A 17,730-nucleotide genomic window follows, 5' to 3' on the forward strand; every position below is an offset into this window, starting at 1 on the left:
GGTATTTCTTTTTCCCATCCTGCATAGACAAAGGAATTTTTCCAATTTGCACAATAGGATGTGCAGTATCATCACCAGTCTCCACAAATCCTGGTTTTTCCATTTTCCTTGCATCCTCCATCCATTCTGCATGACCTGTCATGTGGTTTGATGCACCTGAGTCAACATACCATACATCGTTGCTTTCTTCTGCACTTGTCATAGAATTATTCATGTGCTGCACCATAAACAAATGCTCATTTCTGTCATCACCCTGTCTACTAGAAGATGCATAATTCCCTTGTTGCAGTTTTCCATTCATGATGTCATTCTGCTTTTTATAGCAGTCTTTAGCCATATGACCCATTTTACCACAGTAGTAGCATTCAACATTACTGTTTGCATTTTGGCCTCTTTGCCATCCACCACCACCTCTTTGGCTCCCCCTGCCTCTAGAGTTACCACGTCCTCCTCCATAGGACTGGTTTTCTTGAGTTTGCTGCATATTCTGATTTCTACCACGGCCTCCAAATCGGCCTCCTCTACCTCTGCCTCTACCTCTTCCAGCATTTGAGTAGAAGACAGCTTCTTTTGAAGTTCCTCCTGAAGAAGATGCACCACCATTTCTCTGCTCCTCAGAAATTAGAAGAGCAATCAACTCCTCAAAATCAGGAAATCTTTCACGGACGGAAATGGATGTTCGAAACTGTGCATAATCCTTTCCTAGACCATTCAAGGTCACTGAGACTAAATCATCATCTTCCACTGGCGACCCAATGGAAGCAAGTGCATCTGCAATCTTCTTCACCTTCATGTGGTAGTCATTGATGCTCATACTTTCTCTTTGCACATTGTGCAACTCTTGCTTGAGCTGCATTTTCCTGGCTTGCGTATTTGTGCTATACATTTTTGACAGAGTATCCCATGCCTCCTTTGGCGTACCTGCATCTTGAATATGCACAATCATAGAGTGTGAAATGCTGATAGACAGCCAATACATAACTTTCCTGGCTCTCTCATGCCATGCTTTAAATGCCTGCATTTGCTGTTGATTGGGAACATCAGGAAGAACCGGTTCTTCTTCATTTCCTGCAACAAATTCCCAATATCCTTTTCCCATAAGGAAATTCGTCATTCTAAACTTCCATGCTTGGAAGTTGTTCTTGTCAAGCTTTTCAGTGACAATGTGTGAGAGAGAATCAGACGCCATTACAGAACACTGCAAAAAATTCTGTCACTACAAAAAACACAGCTTCACCCTCACAAGGGAAAATCTGCAAAACTGGCGAAAGTGGTATTTGACCACACAGTCACTTCCTAGTGACGATTTTGCATAAACGGGAAGCAAGGATGATTCTGTAACTCCCAATGTCTTTGCACACAAGCATACGATGCAATTTTTTGTGGTTACTGTTCACCGACCTGTAGAACAATGGTCGCACAGCATAAAACAGGGCATTTTCCTGAGTGCGTGCAGAAAACTTCTGCCTCCAAAACAGGCCCCGAAATGGCCTCAAATCAAAAAAACAAGGTGGCCAAGGGCTAAAGCCCTTACCCGCAGCATATACTGCCCTCTTGCTTCACCGCAAAGGGCGTCTCAACCTGAGACAATGCACTCCTGCACTTTCCGACTGTGCTACCTGCAGAGATCTGCTCCCAAAACAGAAAATGAAAGCAACACTGTTCCTCTTACCAGAACAGCGCGAGCTTGGCTTGCTTTCTTGAGCTCCTTACCACGAACAAGGCTCTGATACCATGTCAAGATTGTGGGAGAGAAGGAAGGAGTCTCACTTGAAGCTTTCTTGCTTGCACAATGGGGGAATACACACAAGGGTGGAGGCTGAAAACAGTTTTCCTCTTCTTAGTTGTGTAAGCCAAAAAGAACTCAAGTATAAAGAAATGGAAGAACCCTATGTATGGGTCTCAAACCAAACTTAACTAACTAAGGTGGCATACTAACTGAGCCACGAACTAGAGTAGATAAGGATAGCTATCATGTAGCTATTATTCATGGGCGGTGTACCAACCGCATCTACAACTGACAAGTCGGTGACATAAATACACAACGGTCACCGTGGCGTATCACGAGTGGAGCTCAATATCTCAACACCAAGTACCTCTAGAGATGAGCATGCATTATATGTTGGCGACAAGTACAAAGGCAAGAAGGATCAGCTCTTCTGTGACTTCTGCGAAAGGACCGGACACACTGAGAAGTTCTACCATGCAAGAAAGATGTCCCAAAAGCCCAAGAAGAAGAAGAAAATGGAGCAAAGGAAGAAGAAGAAGAAGACCACCAGGAGAAAGACAAACCTCATCAGTCCTTCTATTTAGATAGACTTTTTTAGTTTTGTGTTTCCTAGCCCTAATATCTCAAACATAAACTTGTTAAACTCCTCAGTTATCCTTGTACTATAGCCTCTGTACACTTTGTAAGGCCCCTACTACAACCTCTATGTTTTGCCATGTTTATGGTGTGCCCACACTTTGTAGGTGTTCCTTTTAGTAAAGCCTCTACCCAATTTGTACTTTTGGTTGTGATTGAGGAGGGGTGTTGAGATATTTGCAATCACACCTACTTTAGTCCCTTTGTATAGGATAGTTAGGCTAGGAAGATGCAGTCCATTCTATGAAGAGAGACAAAAATCCCATATGCACAGTGGATGTTAAGTGCTACCAAAGAACTCTATATAATGTTGTACTTGACTATCACTTTCATATGAGATGAATACAATATCATGATGCTTTCCTCTTTCAGTTAGTGTCATTGTCATTGTCTATCTAATACACAAGAATGTCTTTATGAGTTCAAGTCTCAATCTTGAAACCTAATTCACTTCTTTGTCTATGTCATCATGAGTTTGGTCTCTACCTTCCAACCTCCATAGCTTTGCCATGCTCTAGATCCGCATCTTTGACATCCTTAAACTACCGTGTCAATTTTTCTTGACATCCGATGGCTCCGCAAGGTCTCAAAAATTCAAAAAGCACATTTGAAGCAAGGGAAGGAAGGAACGTGGCCGATGGAGAAAACAATGCGGTAGGAATTGGCAAGGACCCCATCACAGTAAACCTAAGAGAGGTAACATCTCATCAGTTTGGAAACAATTAATGTTTTGTAAGCTTATCACTTTATTTGGCTTTAAACAATTATAAATGCATTCTACTGAAAATACATATGAGCTGCTCCTTAGGAAAATAACCTAAGTAATATAATAATTAACTATTCTGTGAAAAGAATCTTTCACTTAAATAAGGATTATATACATGTCATTAAAAAATATCTTAATTATGATTTATTTTGTGATATTTATTATTATTTTATTAATAATACATGTGATCATAATAATAGAAAAATGGTAGATGTTATTAGGGAAATGAATATTTTATAACTTTTTCCTGAAAGTGACTATCTCTATTTCATTTTGCTAACGATAAATAGACGCATATGAATTTTATAATAATTAATTAAAAATCTAGATAATATCATAAAATAATCAATGCATTAAATCAACTTAAAATTGTATAAAAATATATATACTAGATGCACATAAATTAGGTGCATGAAAATATAATTCGATGTATGAAAGATGAAAGAAAATTTGCACTATGATTTTTGCATTGTTTGGAATAAATTTTTCAGAAAAACAATCAACATTTCACTTAAGATATAGCTAAATGAAAATCGATCTTTCTACATAACATTGAAAGTTCAAGCCGAAAAATTTATTTTCTTGCTAAAAACACATGTAAGGTTAATATTAATGATTATATTAGCGAGAGCATCAATATCATGAATTGACACACGTATGAATCAGCAAGATAACCTAACCTAAAATATCGAGAATGTTGAAGTGAAAACAACTATGAAATACTCGATAACCCTGAAACTATCAGTATCAGGAAATTAAATGAATATTGGAAGTCTGTACGACTTGTTGGAAATTGATAAGAATTTTCCGATACAAATTCTAAAGTCTAAACAGACTTGAAAAAGCATTTGAAATCCTACTAAGAGTGGGTTAGGGGACGGTAGTGCATGAATTACCAACCATAGGCATAAATGCCCATATTATCTTTTAGGGCAAAAATAACAAATTTTCCATAAGGATAAAATAGAATTCTCATAATTAATCAGATTCATGAAATAACTTGCAGATCCTGAAAAAGAGTTGCAAGTAGGAAGTGAAACCCTAAGAATAAGGTGGGGCCTTAAAAGAGAAACCCTAGATTTGGATGGGGCTGCTTCCTATGCTAAAAACACTTGCTAATGTTTTTTTTTTTTTTTGTGCATGCATTGATGGTTGCACACAAAAGATTGATTGTGCTTGCAATAGTTAGATCTAGTTGTAAATATATAATGAGGATAATAAGAGAAAAGATCACGCTATGCCTCCTCCATGGCTAGACGTGGAACCCTGCTCCAAGGGGGATTGTTTTGTACCACCGCGAGGAGCTTTGGACCCCGACCCCGATGGTGAGAGGTTTCTTGGTGAGGAATTCGTTATGCAAGCAGAGGTGGGATTACCAGGGGGGACTCTGGCCATAAATCTCTCGATCGCTCCTAGGAACTACGTGACCCTCACACGAATCAGGATGGGATCTTAGAGTCTCGGATACTAGTGAAGGGACCAAAATCTTGGAGGGTTTCTTTTCTTTTGGACAAAAAAAATGGATTTTCCAATGAAATGAGGTTTAGCCTTTACATAGGCAGAAGGAGAAAATCATTGTAAATAACTTTGCAAAATAATAAATAAATATGTTTTGCCAAAAGATTGTTTTCTCTATCTTTGTGTTGTGCCATAAAATTATGCAAAGGAACCTGTGATAACAAATTAATTAATGAAGCTGCTTTTATATGCCATAAATTAATGTGATAGGTAATTAGAAAATTTAAAAAATCATTTGTGAAAAGTGGGTGGGTGAGATCCCTGACAGATCCATCCTACGGATGGGTGGTTCGGATAAGTTGGGAGCTTCTCTCAAGAGATTGAACAAAACATTAATTAGGAAAATTTAGGCAAACGTGAGCATTGACTTACCTAGGGTCAAGTCTTAAAACCTTAATAAGAAATTATCTTAGGAGAAAGGTGATGCAGTTGTGCTAGAACTCTGTTAGGGTTCCCTAAATCCTAGCCAGTTATTGGAAAAAATCGTTGCACTCCATGAATCAAGGGTACCTACAATCGCTCCAGTCGGACGAGAAGTCCCTGTGGGACACCTCTAATGGAGCTAGTCAATGTATCAAGACCTCATTTGTCAAATTAAGACCCCGATCTTGTAGGTTAATCCTCATAAGGGATGATCGGTACCTTCCATTACGGGGTGGTGGACTCTGGGAAACCTAGACGATAGACCCCATGCATTCCCGTGAGTGTCGGGCGAAGCCATCTAGGATAGTTCCCCGATGAACCACTAAAACGTGCTACTAGGGAATTGTTAGGGAGGCATGTGACAAGAAGAAAGAATGATTGTACATTAAAGTGCAACATTTAGGCTTCATTGAATATATATAGGAACAGAAGCAACCGGTTCTGTTTCCTCATCACCACATACTATTAGGGAAAAGCATGAAAAGTTTGTCTTCGCACAACACATGGTTTGTTGTTATTTGAAAATTTTTTGAGCATACTAGGACATTCCACACTCCATGTGCAATAAATATGGTATCAATTATCAACTCCTAGATGCATAGCACCTGTCTTCCACATTATTGAGCTATGATTGAGTGAAAGAGGTTTCCCTTGTTGTAGGCTAGAGGGGCTGTTTTTGGGAAATATTTGTGTGAGGAAATAATATATCTCTTGGATTATGCAACATTAAAAGAGTGGATTCAGTTTTGTTGTTCTTTATGTGTGAGACAACGCATCTTGGGGCTAATCCCTCAGGTGTAGAAGAGCCATAGGCACCCTTTGTATGTGTAAGTCTAAGTGTAGTCACCTATGTATGGGAAGATCCTTATGCTTGGAGTTGGGATGGGCAAATCATTGGACTATAGTTTGACACTCATGTCTACAAACACAGTATTTAGATAGATCAGTTCGTATTATCTAGACGCTCCTAGCCGCAAGGTTGTGTCGGTTGCTTGGTGTATCTTAGAGCTAGTGTCTAGACGCTCCTAGCCGCAAGGTTGTGTCAGTTGCTTGGTGTATCTTAGAGCTAGTGTCAGACCCATTTTTTATCTTGACAATAGCTCCTCAAGAAATATTGCGAGCGAGATTTTAACCACCCAATACATGCTAGAAAAGAGCCGAATGATGTAATTTTAAAGCAAAATTTAAAGCCCAACGGAAGCAAAAGCACAGATTTGACAATGTTAAGTGACCATGGAAGACGGGAATGCAAATTTTGACCTTTGCAATGGTTGCAAATTTTCCATAAACTTTTTGAGTGCCAGACTGAAGTAAGATGATTGCTTGGCCATTCAAGACCTCAAGCTGAATGTGCAAGATTTTTCAAATCGCAAATTGAGTGCTGGACGGGGACGAAACGGAAAGCTTGGCACTTAGAAGGTCAAAATTGGACCAAATTTAAAGTGGCTTGGGCCTTGGGTTTGGGAGAGGCACAAAAAAAAAATTCATTAATTGGGAGGGAGAAGGGCGCTTTTTTTCATGGTAGCTTGCAACAAAACGATGCCCCCTCCTTCATGACGATTTGGAGAGAGGAGAGATGTGGGGCAACAAAGAAGCAATCAAGCTGATCCATTACCATGGATTCCTCTATTTTTTCGCTTTGATTTGCCACCTTCTACACGTAAAATGGGTGTTTAAATGGAAACTTCAAAAATCTCTCTCTCTCTCTCTCTCTCTCTCTCTCTCTCTCTCTCTCTCTCTCTCTCTCTCTCTCTCTCTCTCTCTCTCTCTCTCTCTCTCTCTCTCTCTCTCTCTCTCTCTCTCTCTCTCTCTCTCTCTCTCTCTCTCTCTCTCTCTCTCTCTTGATGCATGTATTTATGGTTCAATCTATGAGAGAAGAGGGTGGGTTGATTTGAGAGATTCCAATTGGGAGATGATGTTGAGACATGACTGAGGATAGATCGATGTTTGAGAGAGCATTAACAGTTGTTAGTGAGCATTAGCGGCCTTCCAAAGATGAGATATGCGTGAGATAAAACACGGTTTTATGAGTAAGTGATAAATTTCATTGTTTTATGATAGATCTTGATTGCAAATGGTTGAAAATGATTTCTCTTGATTGTCAATGATCTAATTTACGAGAAACATTAAGAAAATATGCAAGAATCAGTCTATTGATTTTATCATAAACACACAAAATTATGATTTTAGGACAAATCATGGATTTTGATGTGTCAATGGTATTCTCATGGGATGAAATGAGGAATGCAAATAATTCTCAGCAAGTCTAATTAAGTCGCATAAGAAAATATCGATGTTTATTGATAAATAAATAGAAAAATTTTGAGAAAAATAGGAAAAAAATATTTTTTATGATTAAGAAATAGAGAAAAATAGTATATATCTACGTGGATGTATAGTAGGGCTGAAGCATGAGGTTTAGCCTTAGTTTAGTCCTATCTTTATATCAAAGTGAGTATTTATTGCTCTTTGTGAAGAGAAATATATCAAAACACACTCTAAACCTACCATCAAATGCACAACCCTAAATGGTAGGGAGAGGCGGGGATAATAAGTGTGGATTACATGATGAATATGATATTTTTATGATGCATTTTGCATATAGGATACATGTGTTCTGAGAATTAAGTTTGGAAAGGGTTATCCATTGGACTATAAATGTTTCATATGTTTATTTGGTTAGATCAATGTGTAGCATTCGGATGCTCCTAGCCACGAGGCCGTGGGGTGTTTTGGTTGAGAAGAGATGCTCGGCTAGAGCCTTAGAGCTAGTGATTGGGGATGTCACTAGTATATAAATTCTATATATCACATGCGTTCATGGCATGCTTTATATATCCCTATGTAACCTATTTTGTGATATTTTATTGACCCTTCTGTGAATTTTTACCATAATATATAAGTCCATACTGTAAGTTCATTTTTTCATAAAAGAATTTAACAAATCCTTATATAATAGATACAAAACACTAGCTCTATCATAGAATTGATCACAAACTAGTTGAGGCACGACTTCAAGCTATTTTGTGGAAGGGTGCAAGTATATTAACGAATCTCACCATTGAACACCGTATGAAGAGGCGCATCTAAAAAAGATATGACAAGCGGTTACAATGTGCGACCAAATGTTTACTGAGCTAAAAATGCATTCTAAACTTGATCAACTCATTAAAACAACCCCATAACATATAAGATCCCAAAACTTGTCTGCTTGCAATCCTTTGTGCAACTACCCAATTTTGACGATCATTTCTTTGTATATCTCCATCCTGTCGCTTGTGTTCATCAATGGAAAATGAGTTACAGACCATTGCAACATGATTGAGTGTAATCCAAACTGTACCAATCACAAGTTGTCAAATAGGGTTCTTAAGTGGACTAATAAGGTTTTTTTCTACAATGTACAAAGTCTTGATCATGTAAACCATACACATGCCCTTCCACAGTTCTCCCTTTTAATTTCCATCCACACCAATTAATAAAGAGTTCATCTCTATGCTCTCCAAGGTAATCTTCAAGCATGAGCTTGCACCACTATCTCCATCTGAAGCATGCCCAATTATTGGACCTATTGTATCCTTTAGCTTTGCACTCCATAAATACTCCACAAGATTCCATTGATTTCTAATAAAAACACTATCAAAGTGATTACGTGTGACTTGCACTACCGAAGCTAGCTGTGGAAGACTCATGAAAAGGGTTTACTATCAAAACTCTTGCATAATTTCCCACCACATGATTTTTAAAGGCATCCACTATCTTATTATAACACTGTGATCCCTCTCCCACAATAATTGTGTCGTTTATAAGGAATTGGTGACATTCACCTTTACTTCCACAGAATCCAATAATCATTCTTTCCATTCCACTTGCATAAATAAAAGTTTGATTTAACTTTTAATATCTTACAAAGTTCCTTTACACTATTGAAAGTAAAAAACTCCCTTTACATTATAATCCTATGATCCCTCTCCCACAATAATTTTGTTGTTTGTAAGGCATTGGTGACGTTCTCCTTTACTTTCACACAATCCAATAATCATCATTTGCATTCCAATTGCAAAACTACAAGACATTAGATATAGTAAGCTCACCTTATGTGACGTTTGATGGTTGTCTCATCTTCAACAATGATAATCGGCACCATTGACGTTACTCCATGTTTAATTTTTGCATCCATGTATATCTTACCCACTGCCTCAAAGATATACTCGTACTCTCTAGGTGTGAAGTGAATTGCTTTCTTCCCTTACCTTCTTGTAGTGCACATGGATGGCCCTCCAAGGTTAGTACTCATAAATTCATACAAGCATGGCCCACCCCAAAGCTTAATGAGCTCAAGCATGGCCTTATGGACTCAATGAACCATTGTTCTTGTTTTGTTCATAGTATATTCTTTGCTACATCTTGAAAAAAGTCCCACAAAGCCTGTTTACCTTGTCAATGGGCCTCAACTATATTATTACAAAAGTGCCGCACATCCTTCCTATTTAAGCATTCAAAGTTTGATTCTTTCAAGGACCTAATCCTCACAGAAAGCATGACAACTCTTGCTTCTAACCACCATAGCTTTCTCTTGGCTTCTTTCAAGTCTACCTTGGACTTAACTGTCACATTTTTCAACTTTTCACTACTAAGATAATCTAATCGCCTTCCTCCTATATTCTTAGTCCCTCTCTTCTCAATTGCAGTACTCTCTATATATACTCTCATGCAAAAATCATCACTAGTGGGAATTTTTTTACAATACTCACAAGTAAAACTTTCAAAGGGATTTCCACCACATGAAGACTTTAGTATTGAGCCTTGCATCAAAGATAGTAACACTTGGGGCACATTTCTTCACCAAAAACTAAGAGTTTGAAGCCATTCCATCCTTCACCATGCACTTGTCCCATAGTCTATGCAGCAACGTCAAGTTTTTTTCTACCCTACATGTAGCAGTTTTTGCAATAATTTCTTTTCACTATCCAACATGCTTACCACTAGGTTTGCAATTGAAAACAAGTCCTCCAAAGAGAGAGAAAATTCTTGTGAATAGCAACTACCAACACTATGTGTCTTAACCATTGGAATTTTTAAAAAGGCTTAATGAAATCATTCCATCTATATACTGTGCAACAACCTAGACCCCACACCAAACTCATAATACTCACATAAAATATACATTAAATGAAATTTAAATATAAAAGCATGATCTTTTTTAAGTCAAATTTACAAAGGAGTTAATTTTCAAGGTAAAAAGTTGACAAACTGACCTTTTGTAAATTCTAGAATTTAGTAAGTTCCAATAATTCAAAATAACGTGATCTTTAATAAACAATAACCCCTCTACTTTTTGGATAATGCTCAAAGATCTGAGAAATTCATTTACAAAAAAAAAAGTGATGGTTACTAAACAAAACTTGAATGTGCATAAAAAAGTAAAATCATCCATCCAGCTAGCTATTTGATATTGGTTTTGTGACAACATCTAGAGGGGAATGTTTGGGATATATAAATCATGTATTTTGATTGATATTAATCCCTTGGTGACCAAAGAGTTGAATGCTAATAATTGGTTCTACAAAATTTGGCAATCACAACAAAGGTAAAAGTTTAAAGAAGGGCCTATTCGGTAGTGCTTGAAGCACTTTGTCTCCATGTTTCATTGTTTCCACAAGACTTGAAGATGTATCGCCACACTATAATAATGGCAACAGTATGGCTAATGGGTTTTTTTCCTCATTTATAACATCATCCAAGCATGCTTGCATGGCTCATGGGTCAACAACTCTGTGGTAATAAAGTCATTCTCCTTTAATTGTCCTATATTCAACATCATCAAAGCAAGTTTCTATCACTCCACTCTTTGGCAATTCCTATTATGAAGCTAGTGTCAAAAAACCGACATGATTTAGACATCCATTCCTATTTTGAAGTTCAGTTTCTTTTAGCTGACACATAGCATGTCTTTGAAGGCATCCTAGTATGTTTCAGAAGCATTAACACTGCAACATAATAGAACCTACTACTTTCAAAGCTTTAGTTGCGAAAAAATCTACTGATACAAGATGGACTAAAGAAGCCCAAAGAGAAGGCACCCCTTGGGACAATAGCTTCATTTCTAAATACTTATGTCATTCATAAACCTGTGAACTAAAAATCCTCCCAAGACATTAAGGAAAGATTTTGTTTATGGATTAGACCTTCACAAACAAATGATATGAACTGTAAACACAAGCTATTTGAATGTCCTGATAACTTTCAGCATGTACGCGTATATCCACATTGAGGTAAAAGAGTATTTCTTTCACTCACTTGTATGCTTGCCATTCTTCAACTGCTTCAACTTCAAAAGATGGATCACTTTGTTCAGAAAGTATAACCAAAGTTTTGAAAATTTTGCCATAAAGCATTCTCCATCCAAGTGTTATTTTATTAGCTGGCCAATCACAGAACATGATTAAGACAACATCCCCGAAAAAATTTCTCCATCTGAGCAAATTTCCAACTTCAAAGCCTACTGTTGAAGCTTCAACCACACCAAGGTGTGTGGAGGGAGGTGCCAGAGGCACGAACTCCCAACGTATTGACTAATCTCTTAGAGGTTTCCCCCTGTCAATTTCAAGAGTGAACATTCTTGGTTGGGTATACCCCACTAAAACAAGATCATGAAGCCAAGCCATAATATAATCCACATCTTGAGCTATCCAAAAACCTGCTTGAGCCATAGAATAGCTTAGATCAACAACTTGCCTTCTTTGATCTCCAAGAGACCAAAAAGTCAGTCAGCGTGTCAACACTTTCATGTAATTCCTTTTCATCTTCAAAGAAATGTTGCTTCAAGGTATCTTGCCAGTCAATCGATGGTGGATAGAGTATCATATAACCCCCAATCTCCCATAAGAGTCTTTGCACCCAATATCCCCTCATTATGTTTGAAACTCAAGGGTTTATTGATACAGGATGCATGATCACCCAGAAAGCTTGAGAATAGAACAATGTATTGAGATGATTAATGGGAGCCATCATAGCTTGTGGAAGTGCAACATGAAGGGCATGTGTATCAAACTTGATATCAAGCAACTCAGATTCTGATTTTTGAGTATTATAAAAAACAACATCAACATCAAGGAACCCATTGGCTAATCCTTGTTGAATAAAGTGTTTTCCACTTGGCACATGTCAATAATGAATCTTTGCATTTATGTTGCTTACAGGTTCCAGAGGGAAGCCCCTAGGCCACATGGATTTCTGCTGACCAAAGTGAATGTAAGGGTTGACCATTGTTCTATTATGAAATGATAAATACTGCAATAAATCATTGCTCTTATTATTAGATAGCTCCAAGTCAAAGTGCTTGCTCAAATACCCCCTATTACAAATGCATTCTCATATGCACCATAGATCACATTTGCACCATGCTGGATTGCAAATAAATATCCAACACTCTTCCTCACATATGAAACATATGGAAGGTGGGCAAGGATCCTATAACCAAGAGCTACTTGCTGCTCAACTGATAAGAAAATGGCTCCTCTCACTTCCCAATCACTTGGGTGTGTCTGTATCTCCAACGGCAACTTGCCATCCCTGCATTTTCATCATAGCCTGAACTTGCTCCTTGAAAGAGTCAGAGGCTATAAAAATAAAAATCAAAATAACCAGTGAAAGATCTGCACATTCTGGTTTAAAACACCATGGAAGCACTCCTTCTCAACCTGTCCATCTTCAATTCTCTTGACAGCAGCATGTGTAGACTCAATCTCTGCTAGGGCAACTACTCGAGCCTCTTCCACCATTCTCTTGGCATCATCAGATGCCTGGAAAATACATGGACATGAAATGTTTCTCAAAAGCTGCAATAAAAACCCAAATTTGGGATAACAAGCACTGTGATTTCAGCCTCCCGACAAACCCTATTCAAGTTTATCAACAATGTGATGTAAAACATGGTGAAAAGCCAAAAAAAGATGTCTCATTTTTTCAATAGAGATGATTAGTTAAAAGCAATTTATAAGGAGAGGCATGTTCATTTAAGACAAAAGACAAAACAATGTCTTCACTTGTGGAATAAAAGCTAAAAATTAACATATTCAACCCTAAACCAAAACATCTATTGCTTCTCTTTGCACTATTACATAGAGATAACGTTGAAATAATAAGCAAGGAAAGCAGAGTTCTAGCTTCCTTCTAGCATGATTGATAGAAACAATATCTGGTTTGCTATAATTGGAGAGGTGTAACATACTTATTTAAAAAGGGCAGCTAGTTTTCTAACTTCCAATTTCTCTTGACCTAGCTCTGCCTCCCTTTGACCCATTTGCACCGATAATGCTTCCACCTACAAATATGCATATTGCAAAATTGTGTCAACCAGGTTGTTGCAAGTCAAAACATTATAGAGCACTTTCTGAAGCATAACATCCCAAGAAAATAGGATTTTATACATGTAAACAAGTGGATTGACAAGCACTTAATGCAATTGTGAATTAACTATGAAATGATTAATCTTTGGATGTGGCATAAAGGTTTGAAATCAGGACTTAGAGTTTGATTATATGTGTGCCTTGTTGTATCATGTTACACAATCACATTGATCATGGAGCATATGCACTTACAGCACTTAGAGCTTCTTTTGCATCATCTTTGTTATGCCCTGCAACTCGACCATGCAATGCCTCAATAACTTTGCGAAGCCTCTAAAGGAGAGCTTGTTCACCCAATGAAGTCGCCTCTATGATCTGCACATGGAGAAAGGACATTCAAAAATTTTGTTGCATGTAAGAGACAACAATAATGCACCTCTGATAGATGTTTACACAAATTTCCAAGGCTCGTCCTATAAATTCCCAACGTAAACTCTCACAACATATGAAGCTAATAAGCAGTATAGTTGCCATAAATCTTCAGGCAGCTTAGCTACAACAGCCTGTGTAGTAGCCTGCTCTCTTTTGAGTTTGCTAGCAAGGTCACGAACGGAGAACTCCCTCTGTTGCTACAAAAGTTGGCCTACTTCCTTGGTGGCAAGGTCGATGGGTGGACAAAGGGGAGGGAGGCTCTTCCTCATCATCCATGGTGTTGTTGTGGACCCAAAATTTTCCATAGCTTGGGAATCGATCGAGCACAAAGGAGACATTAGCCGCCAAGCCCTAGGTGCACCTGCAGCGCATTGTGCTTTGTGTGACATTGTCTCTCTTATTGTGTTTGATGTTGTATTCTATCAAAAAACGAACCAATACTTGTACTCGGGTTGTTTTGAGGGGATGGATGGCATGGTTGAGAGGTTTAAGAAGGGTCTGGAAGCTGCACAGGCAACTTGGGCTAGCATGACAGGGCTTGATGGGAGTGGGCATGTAAGATTGGTAGGTAGGAACCAGGCATGGCGATTAGAGAAATAGCCTAAAATTGGCTCGCAAGCAAGCAAGCCAGAAGCAAGAGCTGGTATAGACGAAGACACTCTACCCTCTCTAGCAAAGCTAAAGAAAGGGCAACAAAGACACGAGAGAGAGAGAGAGAGAGAGAGCGCGCACGCATTTTTGAGTGTGCCTACCTTGGGAGTAGGAGTTTGTAGCGGTCTAGTAGAGAAATGTTTGTTTTTTTCCTAATTTATTTAATTATTTTCTTTGTTCTTATGATGATAAAAGAGGGAGTCAGTCATGGACCCCACATTTTGAAATGAATCTCAGGCCCCCGACCATTCATAAGCGACCCACCCAAGCTCAAATGTCTTAGATTATGAACGGCCCAAATATATACCTACTGGTCCCCTTATATGCTATTGGGCGCACCCATTTTTGGCCCCTGGTCATTCATTAGCAACCCACCTGGGCTCAAATGTCTCAAATTGTGAATGGCCCAAATATATACCTACTAGTACCCTTATATGCTATTGGGTGCACCCATTTTTGGCCTATGGCCTTGCTCTTCAAGAATCTACTATTGGCTCAAGCATCTCCTCTAAAAGGAGGTTTTAGTTGGTGCGAGTCTGGCACACACAGACCGGGCGCTGAGTGTTGGGTGCCTACACTTAAGGCTCCCTTTGATGAAACTAAAAGGTATGTTTCCAAAATGACTAAAATGACTCCATCTTCATCACGTTTGTGTGGTAGCCATAAACTTTATGTTGCTCTAATAACCGCAACACATCTACATTATGATAATTTCATTACCAATGCTTTCCAATTTGAAGCATGCATCAAGTATTAAGAGTTTCTCATATTGTGGATTCAATTCAATTGCATAACTAGTGACTCTTTAAATAGATTGTACTTTTAATTAATTCAACAAGGGTTGAGGTTGTGTGTATGTGTGTCCCTGATGTATAACGAATGTCATTTGAGTACAAGGTAGTGGTTTTAAGTTTGCGGTGATTTTTTTTTTAAAAGAACACATGTCTATGTATATTCTTGGGAGCCTTAACGCATAGTGGTAATCATGTCTTAACAATGTGCAAGTAGCCCTTAACTTTGTGATCATTCTTCCTCAAGTTTTCTAGTGTTCCAACATCCCTTCCCTTACATAAGGGAAATAGACTTGGATGTGCAAGGGAAATAGCATTGGATACATTAAAAAATATGATAATTGAAGGAAAAATGTAATCGATGTAAGGCAAGAGTTACGTCAACATAGGTGAAAAAGATTAACATAGTTTCATTGGGTTAGTTGAGTATACAAAGAACAGCCTTGGTTGAACTGTAGAGGGAGGCATGTTAAAGCATAGGATGAGGAATTCACTCATTATGAAGGATGGAAGTAAGAGCGTGGGGAAATCTATGGAAAGGATTGGGAATTCCTCAAACTTTTCATAAAGTTGCTCTACACCTTTTGCAAACTCAAATTATGTGGTTGAATCAAGTAATGGGTTTGTTGAAGACATTTCTTATTCTTTTCATACCTTATTAAACATTACATCCATGAGTTCAATGCACTCCCTTAGAAATTCTTTGGTTGCCAAGCCATGTCCATCAGTGTTACTTTTCCTCTTTAGAATGCCACTTTTTTTTGTTTTAAAAGAGAGAGGTCTGCATGATTGCTCGTTACACCTAGGCATCCCATAAGGATCATGTGTGTGTGTGTGTGTGTGTGTGTGTGTGTGTGTGTGTGTGTGTGTGTGTGTGTGTGTGTGTGTGTGTGTGTGTGTGTGTGTGTGTGTGTGTGTGTGTGTGTGTGTGTGTGTGTGTGTGTGTGTGTGTGTGTGTGTGTGTGTGTGTGTGTGTGTGTGTGTGTGTGTGTGTGTGTGTGTGTGTGTGTGTGTGTGTGTGTGTGTGTGTGTGTGTGTGTGTGTGTGTGTGTGTGTGTGTGTGTGAGAAAGAAAAAAAGAAAGAAAGTTATATTAACGTCTTCTAAAGACCAAAACTGGCCTATGATACAAACTGTGATACAACTGATGAGGTCCAGCTATCCAAAATAAAAGTGCTGAATGAAAAGCTAAAAACTGGAAACTGAAAATACGGTGCTGTGAGTGTGATAAGTTTCGTGTATGTGTATGTGTGTATGTAGCTCTGGTACTCCAGATAATGGCTACAAAAGGGGAACAAATGTCGGCTGTGATAGGGGAACAACTGTCGGCTGTGATAAAGTGGTGCGATGTGTATATGTAACAGATGCAGGGAGATATACTATCCTAGGATGTAGTAGCAGTCGTCGAAGTCGCTAATAGCAAGTGATCCCTCCTGGATGCAGGAGAGAGAAAGAGAGAGAATTCACGAAGATGAAGATGAAGACAAAGAGAAGAAGAAGAAAAGCATTAATTGTAGCACATGCGGTGTTACTAATTTGTAGCACATGCACAACACCCATTGGGGAGAGAGAGAGTATCAATTAGTTAGAATTATTTGTATTTTTTTCAAAGTTTTTTTCTCCACTTGCCACATAGGTTTGGTTTTCATTTCGTGCTGCGGGGATCAACTTCGGTGTACTTCTCTTAAGAGATAAGAAAGATGATTACCTCAAGCTAGATTAGAGCCATGCCACACCTAGGTCAATTGACCTAGGCATGGTCGACGTGGTTCAAGTTATGCAGGTGTGACTTTGTGACTTTGACTCCAGCCCAAAATCAACAGAACTTCTTTCAGTCCATGAAGTTGGACTAAAAATGGAGAGACTGGTATTTTCTTGGGCAACTTCATTGCCACATAGCAAAAAAGTGGTAGTACAAGCTTGCCTATCAAGAACTGAGGAGCGAGAGAGAGGAAGAGACCTTGTTTTCCACAGGTGTTGCATTAGGTTTATTTCCAACACCCTTGCCTTGAGCCAACACTCTTGTTACCTTGGGGTACTTCTCACTTAAATCTTGATTGCTTCTAATAACCCAAGTCAAATGCATTTATCCGACGTAAATTTGTAGGGATTTTGACCCTAAGCTTGAATATAGTTGCCTTTAGAGTTGATATACCTCAATAATATTCAAGAACCATACATAGTGACTTACCTAGGATATACAGTGACTCGTGTGATACACATTTTTGAACCCCCTCCCTTATTTCTATAGATGGGGAGGAAAATTAATGGGGGCCAACCCCTAATATGGGTGGGTATGGGCCTAATATGTAGACTTTTGTACTATTTGAGGAAACCCCAAACTCTTGCACTAATGTGATTCTGTAAGTATCCCATAATGAACCCCCTAAGGACTCTGTAAGATCATGACTTGAAAAAGTGGACTTAGTACCCA

General features: G+C 38.5%; 1 pseudogene; it reads right to left on the reverse strand.

The window, feature by feature from the left end:
* Positions 1–8,527: 8,527 nt before the first annotated feature.
* Positions 8,528–17,382, reverse strand: LOC148017780 (putative glycosyltransferase STELLO1; annotated as a pseudogene).
* Between the last annotated feature and the right edge of the window lie 348 nt (positions 17,383–17,730).

This window comes from Lygodium microphyllum, chromosome 21 (genome assembly GCF_053477565.2).
Source record: "Lygodium microphyllum isolate KBCC chromosome 21, Lygodium_microphyllum_v1.1.10, whole genome shotgun sequence".
Lineage (NCBI taxonomy): Eukaryota > Viridiplantae > Streptophyta > Polypodiopsida > Schizaeales > Lygodiaceae > Lygodium > Lygodium microphyllum.